At 41.1% G+C, this 10,517-nt stretch overlaps 1 long non-coding RNA gene across 2 annotated transcripts; it reads left to right on the forward strand.

Annotated features, from left to right (window-relative positions):
- Positions 1–2,995: 2,995 nt before the first annotated feature.
- Positions 2,996–10,314, forward strand: LOC111265942 (uncharacterized). Of its 2 annotated transcripts, XR_002683778.2 has the most exons (3): positions 2,996–3,578; positions 6,027–6,416; positions 9,863–10,314. It is a non-coding gene; the product is annotated as an uncharacterized LOC111265942 (long non-coding RNA). The 2 variants fall into 2 exon arrangements; XR_015313253.1 differs by lacking the exon at positions 9,863–10,314 and having other exon boundaries at positions 6,027–6,962.
- Positions 10,315–10,517: the final 203 nt, after the last annotated feature.

Raw genomic sequence — 10,517 nt, forward strand, 5'->3', positions numbered from 1 at the left:
TATATTAAGCGCTGTTGCTCTGATTTTTGGAGATTTCATTTTCTGTCACAACAACTTTTCAGTACTGTTAAGGGTTATCGTTTTCTTTATCGTCATGTAACGTGTAAATGCGATAGAGCCTAAGGACCTAAACGTAGGCCCTGATAACTATTAAGTACACGTTCAAACACATCTTTGGCATTGACAGTGATGCACGCTTCTACTTATAGTCTTAGTTTTACCGCACAACCGTACCTTTTAGTCTAAACGATTTCTTGCTCACAAATACGCCTGCTTACCGTTGACTCATATCGACAAATTCCTATTTAGTTTCGTGTTGAATGCCTGTTCCTGTGCTCTAGACAGGTCTATTTTCGTATGTTTAGTTACATTATGCCTACGTGTTTTTCTTCTCCAGCAAACGCTGATAGACACACATAGAGAACTTCGCAGAGGCAAAGTTCGCTATTTTTGGCGGCGTATGTACAGTCCGACACGAGTGATATAGACCTGCGAGGGCATCCAGTGGGCCGTCGATAGTGGCCTGCAAAATGTGCGTATGCAAACACGCAAAGCCGGTTTGTGTTCACACCCCGTGGTAACCATAAATACCCAAACAATTCTTAGAATATGATCAAGATTACATGAAATTAATATTTCGCCCTTATGAACGGTTCTGAAATCCAGGATCTAGTTTGCGACCGATTGTACAACTAGAGAGACACAACTCGTATTTTGTAACTTCAACTACCTTCATCAGAAATATTCTATCTAATCAAATAAGCTTTATGTAAGTATTACGCACTACATGGGCGTTTCCGACACCTACTGATATTCGCTAGACTCCAAGTTAGTGGTTTAATGACAAATCATCGTTGGAGAGGATTATACTCTATATAAATTTTAAAAAAAGTACTTTATAATAACATATGATATCATGATATACCAGAAGACAATCCGCGGCTTTGCCCGGCGCTTGTTGTTACGTTATATAACACATGTTAAGCACACTTGTCCACGCAGGACAACCGGCATAGGAATATACATTTTTTTTTTAGGCTTTTGTCAGCGTAGTTAGCGTGCCATTTTCAAATATGGAAAATACTAACGGAGTTGCAAATTATTGCTACACGGGGTAAAGCAAAGCGTCACCTCTAAAAGGAAATGTGTTTGGTCGGCTTCTGCGCAGGCCTGCCCAACAAGAATTTCTAGCGAGCCAGAAGGGTAGGCTTAATCCACCCAATGTGAGAAATCGTCCTTGGTCCGACAAACAGACGAATGAATTTTAATGTACATGCTGACTTCTCTTCTAAATAATTTAGATAACTAAATATAGATTTATTTCTTCAACTAGATCATTGCAAACGGATTATCAAATATTTCGTAGTGATACTGAATGAATTATGTCTGCTTTGTTCTAATAGTGTATGATGGTGTTGTGACATAGCAATTTCTATGGCTAAACTACGGTGGAAAAATTATCATTTCTTCAAAGTCACCGTGACTGAGTCAGGGCATTGAAGAAGCCATCATTAAGCCTATCTGGCTGATAAACGCTGGCCTTAGCAGATCACTGAGCTCTCGCCGTGTCTGCATGCCGCAACCGTGGACAAAGTAAGCGAAAGTGACAAAGAAATGCCAACAAGCACTAAACTCCGTACTGTTTATGTTAAAATCGTGAGCGCTGCTTCTATGACTTTGAAACGGTTTGAGATAAAAAGGGTATTTCGTCATACATTCTCTTTATGTATATGTGTCGCTACGCATGCGTTCTAATGAAGCTTATCTAAGAAGAGCTTCATGTATTGAAGTGCTATCAGAATTTTACTTGTTGTTAACTAGAAAGTGTGCAGAGAGTGGATCTGATACCCAATGTGGACTTGGTAATGTTCAGTATTTGTATTGATTATCACCCAGCGGGCGAACTATTACGCCGTACGCACGCAGATGGTCAAAAAAGATCGAAAACATTTGGTTGAGCGTTTACATTAGAGACTTGGTCCAGTATACCCCCGTATATTTTTGTTAGTTGCCACTCCATAGCCTAGTAATTACATCTAGTACACGCTGCTAAATAGAACACAATGTTGATTCGAGTGCTGCGTCAGGCAGTAAGGATCGACGGCAATTTTTATTTATTCATTCTATACCATGACGACGGCATCCACACTTCAGTGTTGATGTTCGTATAAAGCTGTGATATAATGCGTTCTGTGTCCATGTTTTTTGTGTGGGGTGGGGGTGTAAGACGCCTAATGAAAATTAAAATCCATTAAATTTTATCATCCACCGTCCGACAAACACATTCGAGCTGTCTGAGCATGCGTTGACGTTACCAACTGACGACTCTACATCGATCGAATCCCTATACTTAGAGATTCAAGTTTATTTACTAGATCCTCATATTTTATGTACGAAGAGCGGTATTTAACACTCACCGTATCTTATCACATAGCTGGCTGGCCGGCCGGCCGGCGGGCCGCTCCATTCTATCAGAAGTATCAGGGAGATGAAAGTGATTAGTATAGTGAAAACCGGTGCCAGCTGTGGTGTTTGACAAAAGAGACGCGATCCTCTGCCATATACTCATATTTATGGTGCTCAGTGCACCACCATCACGTTTTTGTAGCACAAAAGCGTTATCGCTCCTTCTAGTGAGTAGACGAGCATGTTTTCCCCTTGGTAGTAGTAGACGAGCATAAATACCCCTTCCCCACACGTTTCCCTTTCGCCAACCATGTCTTGTTCCCATTTAACGCGCTGAATGTGCTCAATCATAAGAGCGTGCCTAATTGGGCTCTCGCTCTGGTGTATGTCAGTCTAAAACTGTTTGTGTTTAAGCAAGGATATGATTAGCAATGCACTTCAGGCTTACCACCAGACGACAGCAGATAGCAATAGTAATACCGCTAATCGCAATAGGACCAGTTGATAAGGTAACCCCGCGCAGGTGTGTGTGTGCTATCGTCAAATGCACCCATACCATATCGCAAAACTCTCAAGCACAATGCCCGCACATTGCATTCTATATAATGCCCCGCATATACAGCGACCTGTACAGCGTACGATCTCCCAGTTCATCCGGCCACGTCAGTCGACCACAAGTACCATCTAGTCCATAGTGCAGATACCATTGACGTCTCCGGCAATTGTTACGTCGGCAAGTTATTAGAAAAAGACGTCTTCATTAGTTGTTTGGACAACGTTAAAGTCGGAAGCAGACGAGATCAGAGGAGCGGGTTTCGCTTAGGTCGGCAGCCGTTATGCAAAACCGTCGGAAGCTGGCATCGCCCGCGCTGTCAAAAGCTTGAGAAATGGCATATCAACCTTGCTTCGTCTCGTAGCAGCCTTGTTGCTCAAGCAAGAGATTGATTACAGGAACCTATTGACGACGACATCTATAGCAACAGTGAGCGGCTGTCGTGAATACCGGTTGTCGGAAACCTACTAGGCTGACTCAAGAGGCAGACGCCACTGGTCGTTGATCACCCTAACCTCGGCACATGGTTGTCAACGTTGTTGCAAGAGCACGGAGTCAGTGAGAGATGAGTTAGTGCAATGAACCGCGGGAAAAAACGCTAAAGAGTTGGTTAATATCGGTAAGTGTAGACTAAAATGCAGTAAGTTATCCGTCATAGAACGTGGAACAAAACAGAATTGCCTATATACATATATATTGTATAGCTTTAAAATAAAGAGTCTCACGACATTTTTGCTCCATTCTGTATATACAGAGCTAAAATCCTCAAACTGTTTCAGTGAAAGCGAAATTGGCGAAACCAATCAAACGGCGTGCTTTTATTTCCTACGCAGTACTTCATTGGTGCAGACATAGAGATCCTTTATAGCAATTAGGATATTGTAATAACAACATTTACAACACGAAGCAATGATTGAATTTTTTACTTCGACCGCTTCTTCTCCAGCGATACAACATAATCCATTACACATGTATCAACGACACGTTGGTTAAACCCAGACATCAACAAAAAAGAGCTGCGCCTAAAACAAGCCTAACTGTCTTGTCCGTATTCCATGATACACAGTATATCGGTGCTAGTATGGGTTCGAAATGGTACCTTTGTCTATACGTAGTCGTTGGTCCATTCGACTTCAGTCAGGACTCGGCGTCCAAAACGCTCCGCCGCTTCAGTCCCGGCCAGATATTCATGTTCAGCCATAGACTGGAACCGTCCACCATTCAAGCGACTCTCCCAAGTATTGCCATCATCGGTTGCTGTAATAACTTCAACGCTGCGGCTCCCGCTTGGTATGCTCTTATATTGGGTACTGCTCCTGTTATAGCTGTCACAGCGTCTCCACCAGCATTCAACTCGTGATTTCTCCCTACTTTATCTAATGCATTTTTGCCCCTACGCTTGGACCGTATATAGGCTCTCGCATATGCACACGCACGCACACACGAACAGATACAAAGGAAACCACCATACAATGACTGGCACTTCCTTTAACTTACTCCACCCCGGAGCCTTTGACTCTATTGCGGAGCTGCATATATTTGCCGTGACCTCCCCTATTATTAATATCGAGTTCAGCTTGAATTGCGTTGGAAGTATAGACTCAACCCGTCTACTAACAATGCCATAATGGAACAAAAAGAGCTCAGCAAAAAGCTGGTAGAACAGCAGATCAGGGGGCCAACGATTCGATGAGATGCAGTTCGGCGAGGTCTATCTTGTTGTGTTGTGGTGGTGGAGGTAACAGCTCCACCAGTAACTACTCTTCTGAGCGCAGGTCGCGCTTGCCACCTTTCAAACGTAAGATGCATTTTGAGAACGTGGGGATTAATCTTGATGGAAAGTGACTATGTGACTATAAGCCGGCACTTATGATGGGGTAATCTTATCGGACTGCCCCATCCTATGCAAGCTGAAATCGTTGCTATAAACAGGCAAATTTTGCGCACTTCCTCTTTTTGCATGGTCACGTGAACAAAAGGGATTATAAAACATGGCTTACTGGAATACTGTTTAACATTGTGGAGTACGTGGAATAGCGTTGCGTCGTGTGTAAATGTTGCATCATAAGTATCACTCCGTTTGGGTGGCAAAGATAGAACCGGAAAAACCCCAGCGTTCAAGTACGCATACGGCCCATACAAGCACGAAGCTAAAGGCTTATGTGACACAGGTTTTTTTCGTTGTGCCGCTTTATTAGCCGAACATAAATTCGACTTTGCGATTGATAGTAGCCTAACCGTCCCTTTGTTTTTCCTCCCTGTGTAATAACAAATTTTTCGGTGCATCATGGCTTGCCTGCTGTTTCATAATGTTGTATAGGCACAACACAGACGGGGTCTAGACCAAAAAAGTATCACCACGGTCCCCTATGGTAGCTACGCTTGGTAACTAATTGACAAAACCGTATATTTCCGTTGCCTTTCTTTGTCATACGGCTGTAATACGGCAAAATCGATGTAAGCTCTTAGAAATTTCTTTTGCACGAGTTGATTATACAATATTTTCCTAAATATCTACATTTAACTCAATCGAAATACTTATTTTTGAATCTTGTTTACATCCTCGACTTTATTCATAGCTATAAATAGTTAGCTAGGACATTTAGCTACATAGTGTTTTCGCAAGATTTTGGTTAACGTTAAAACACGATATGAAGAATCCTACAAAAACAGCTCTACACGCCGAACTCTATGCGATGCGATGTAAGATTATAGCGAGTATCAAAGAGGTGAGGCCTTTTCCTTAGCTTAACAAGCCTCATAGTTCTACATGTTAACTTGTATCTTCATGCAGATCACCTAACCAGCTATTAATTCGACACGAACAAAAGTAACGCAAGCAAAGACATTCACAGATGGCTGTTTTCTTTTCTTTCCATCCTTCTTAACGTCCAGCCCATTACAGCTTTCTGCTAGGCCGGTTTACACACAGCTTGTAGTTGACGTATGGTTAAACATCAGCCATTTTATCGCTCTTAAAATCTTTCCCATCTTTACTTTAGCTTTTTGCCTGACAAACAGATCCCCTTCCCTAGAGAGTTAACCACGCGGATGCATTTTACCACAGGAATAGTCGGCACCCTTCTTGACATTAAGTGGGGTCGATTTGTCACTCCTGGGGATCAAGCACCTTTAGCCCGAGCGTGTACATCGATTCGGCCTGGTCCAGTCATCTCATTTCCATCCGCGGTGAATGGGGTCATGGATGAGAGCTCATTTCAATGCTGTCTCAACTTAACCCGGCGATCCGCTGCCTTCTTAACGACCCCCGATCGTGATCGTTGCGAAGTCGTATTGTCAAAACTTGTCGTACTCATGGCCCACTCCCTCCGTTGATTCAATAGGACGTACCATCCGCATAGGGCATCTTATACAGCTCCGTGAAGCGACGCTTCGAAATTCATCTGTCTCGTAGGAAATGAAGCGAGGCCAGTCAAGCGGCCGCCGACGACCAAAGGTAAATGGAAATGAGGCGCTGTTAGCCTAGCACCATGAGCACTCAAAAGCCACCGATCTAGCAAACACCGATTTGTACGAGAGATAAAGGAGAAATAAAAAAAAAAAAAAAAAAAAAAGGAAACAGATAAAATCAGCCACAATGCCGAAGCATTATGGCATTCAATACAGCAACGGGCTGAGGTTAGCCACAAACTGCTAGACAATCGTTGAAAAAGTCGCAGCCTTCATAAAACTCCCTTATGGCAGCCTCACCGATGGCCTGCCTTTCGGACAATAGAGTAGAGCGGTGAAGGCACGTGGGTGACTCCACCCAATGAGATCGACGGAACAGAGGGGCAGATGCGTTCGAACGAATTGAGAATTTTCGCCAACCGATTGCCAAAAGAACTTGAATATAATAGGTTTAGCTATTTATGTGGCACATGTGTACGCTGGTTGCCAGGGCATGGTTAACTGGTATATGGAACGCACAAAGCCAATTAATCTTTTGAGCTATAATTCAAAAATGTATGGAATCTATATAAATAACCGCGTAAAAGTTGTTCGATATGCTACAGGTTCCTTAGACGCCGGACTTGTGTTCTAGGTTAGCGTAGGACAAGAAGAAATTTTTTTAGTCGCCAGAAACAGTTTATTATAGTTATGCCCTAACAAAGAAAGAAAAAAAAAGGAAAAATAGTTCACTAGATTATGGTAACTTGATAATAATAATAATAATAACAGTAATAATAAATAGCGCAAAAGCTGTGGTGCGATATATATTTAATGTTTAGCTTTACTCGACACCAGGGCAAGGCATATGTTAAATGTAAGAGAAAGGAAATAATTCAAGTGTCGCTGTTCTCAAGAAAGTCTGCGAAAGAGAATCCAACTGCTACACGTCACAAAAAAATTCTGTATGTAATATGGTTGGCTGATGAATAAATCTGGAAAGAAACTCCTCGAATCTTTTGACCGAAGGCCTATGCCTACGAATGCTCGTTACGCTAAGGCCCATTGAAAAGCGTTCTACCGTCAAAATCCATTGTCGCATGTCAAAATATGAGGCGGGTCCAGTCAATCGCGACTTTTCTTTTTTTGCAAGATCTTTTCTACGGTTTATGGTAACGTGCGAATTTCTCCATAGGCCACGAAAAACAGGTGATGCATGCAGATTGAAAGATAACACGAAGAAAAAATAGTTCTAAAAATGGCCTAGAAGGATTTGCGATTGTTACATGAGTAGCCTAACGTAGTCAAGCTAGCTCTATGCTGTTCTAATTATTATCGTGACTACAGCTCAAAAGCAGTACCGGATAAACATACCCAGTAGCGTCTTCGAAGCTATCCAGTAGATACGCATCTATTCGGTATTGTTTTTCTACATACAAAAAATAATTGTACATATAGCGGTATTTATTTGTCAAGTTAAGCTTCTACATAAGGGATGACGGCGGTAAGCGTCTGTGTGAATCCGCATTGGCCGTTTGGCACCATAAATATTCACACGCAAGGCCTCAGTTATAATGGTGGATGGTGTTCTTCATGGTGAAGACATGTAGTTTGATACGTATGTAAACTTAAAGCTGCTCGCATTAAGTTATGCCAACCAACATCTGAATCGGAAAATTATTGATAAACAAAATCATATCTTTCAATTTTATACTTTCTAATACGTTTTCGTAACGCTGAAATCAATCTGATTGTCAAACATTTCAAACATGAACTTTAAAAACGTTTGCTATATCTGCTAAAGTTCTGGCTTGTTTGTGATTATGTGTCACATCTGCTTTAAAATGCAACCCCAGCAACAGTTCAACTAAATGATAGTTAACGTCAATTATACACGTTTCTTTTGTCGCTTATTATTACTATATAATATAGAATTATCGCTCGATTACAATGTTCACAACACAAAAAAAACGAGACAGACGATGTGTGTGTTCTATAGAAACAAGAAAAGCTGATAACATTTCCGTTCTCGCATGGGTTTATAATACACTAGGGACCCTGTATTTCTTTGTGTTTCTCGACATTTATAAAATTGTTTTTAGAGAAGCCATACTTTATCTAGGCTAGTTTCAGCCTTCGACGAGGTCGGTATTAAATAGTATTTAAGTAGGACACTTTAAGAGATCTGCACCTGACCTCGCTCAGGGCGAATACTTTAACCCTATCTTTTGTCTACTTTTTTGTCCGATTTACTAAAGAAACTAGAAGCCACAGCAGCTACTACAATGTTCGTTCTCGTAAAAAAACACGAATATTGGAGGTCTTGACTGTCAACCGCAAGCGATACTGGTTCGTATGTCGCTTGCGCAATCGAACACCCCGGGAAGCGGTTCGGGCACTGTTCAAGGCCTTAAACTTACACAGGACTGCTATAACTTCTCCTTAAACAACAACAGAGCAATCCGTGCCGAAAATGAAAAAAAAAAGCAGGAAAATTAAGGACCTTGCCTGCAGACAGACCACGAACGTTATACACACGATTGTTTTTCTTTGTATGTCAATTTGTGATACCTAATGATTACGCTGTTTTTAATTTCAGCGTGAACTGTAATAGTTAAGGATGGAATTGAGGTTATTAACGGTGGTAAATGAATTTGTGGAACACATGCATCGTAATAGACTGAGATCACCTTGACGAAGCGGAACACCTGTCTTAAAATTGTGATGTATATATATATATATATATATATATATAGGGACCAAATTATACATTCTGACTCTGCAAGATTCATGACCTACATGCATTTTTAAAGTGTCAACGGTATATAAAAGTGCGCTGATAATTATTCGGCCTTTGTACTTTGTTTCAGCCCTCAACTATTTTGCTTCAGACCTCTCTACCGACCGATCTCTAAAAGATTTTCTTCATGAAAGAGAGCTTTGTGCTTTCAACCGACGCACATAGTAGCAGATAGAAGGTGCATTACTTCGTCGCAATAATGAGATCTGACAGCAAAATCTGCTTGTGCATAGAAAAACAAGCATTTCTTTTAGATTATCATATATTTTTTGTATTTATTTTTTAGTTTTTTGACGTTCGGTACTCGAGTCGTAACTTATTACTTTGAACGGCTCTTGCTGAGCTTACCTGGATAGTTTTTCAACAGACCTGTGAAATGGCGAGCCATCGTAAGCATTTGCCAATGTTAAAACTTAAAGTGACAATGGCCGCACGGTAACAGTTATTATGGCAATGCATTTACAATGATAAGTGCTAAATGCCCCCGTGCCTTGGCTGCACAACATGTATTTGAATTGATCGTAGATGACGTTCTCTACACATCACTATCAAACTCTAACAAATATTAGACAAAAATACCCCGAAACGAATTTCTTAGCGATAGTCGTTTATTCTTCTTTTTTTTTTATGTGTTTTTTTACTCAATTGTAGAAAAAGCTATAGGAGAAGGCGCATTTTTATTGAATTTATTGAGTGTATTGATCGTTCCGCAGGTGGTTCGTTCAGCCATCGTTACTCTGTTCACCTAAAGCAAAAGCACTTCGAACGGTGGAAAAGAGGTTTCTGAATTATGTTTTCGATATACACCCAAAAATGTCGAGACATATTTTACTACCGGCTAGAAAATCGATCGACACTCCAGCAGAAGCAATTGCCGCTGCCGTAGGTGGTTTCTGATGAACTAATGGTGTTCGTAAGTCCTCGAATATTTCACCGTTGCAGGGAAAATCGAAAAGTAACCAGGACCGTCTGGCCTGAAAGAGGCGAATGTAGCGACATATAGAGCAAACTGAAGTGGGTTTTTACCTACGAGGTCGGAAGTCACTACGTCGGATCTTGTGCTAAAACATGTGGCCCCGTCAAATTTGAAGAGTACTGTCTTATTATTATTAACAAAAAAAAAAATTAATAAATATGGAAACACGTATAACATAAGATACGTCGAACCGAATATCATATTGGTATTGAATGTTCTCAGAACTTTTTCTAATAATAATAATAACCAATTGTGAATAGCTAATATCTTAGTTGTTAGTAATGGCAATAGCTGAAGTTCGAGGTAAGAATCTACATTATTAATATTTGTCAAAGGCAGCTGTGGAAACAAAAAGCTGGAAAGAAACAGGAGTTGGGCAGCACAGTTGGCCG

This window comes from Varroa jacobsoni, unplaced genomic scaffold (assembly GCF_002532875.2).
Source record: "Varroa jacobsoni isolate VJ856 unplaced genomic scaffold, vjacob_1.0 scaffold_1030, whole genome shotgun sequence".
Classification (NCBI taxonomy): domain Eukaryota; kingdom Metazoa; phylum Arthropoda; class Arachnida; order Mesostigmata; family Varroidae; genus Varroa; species Varroa jacobsoni.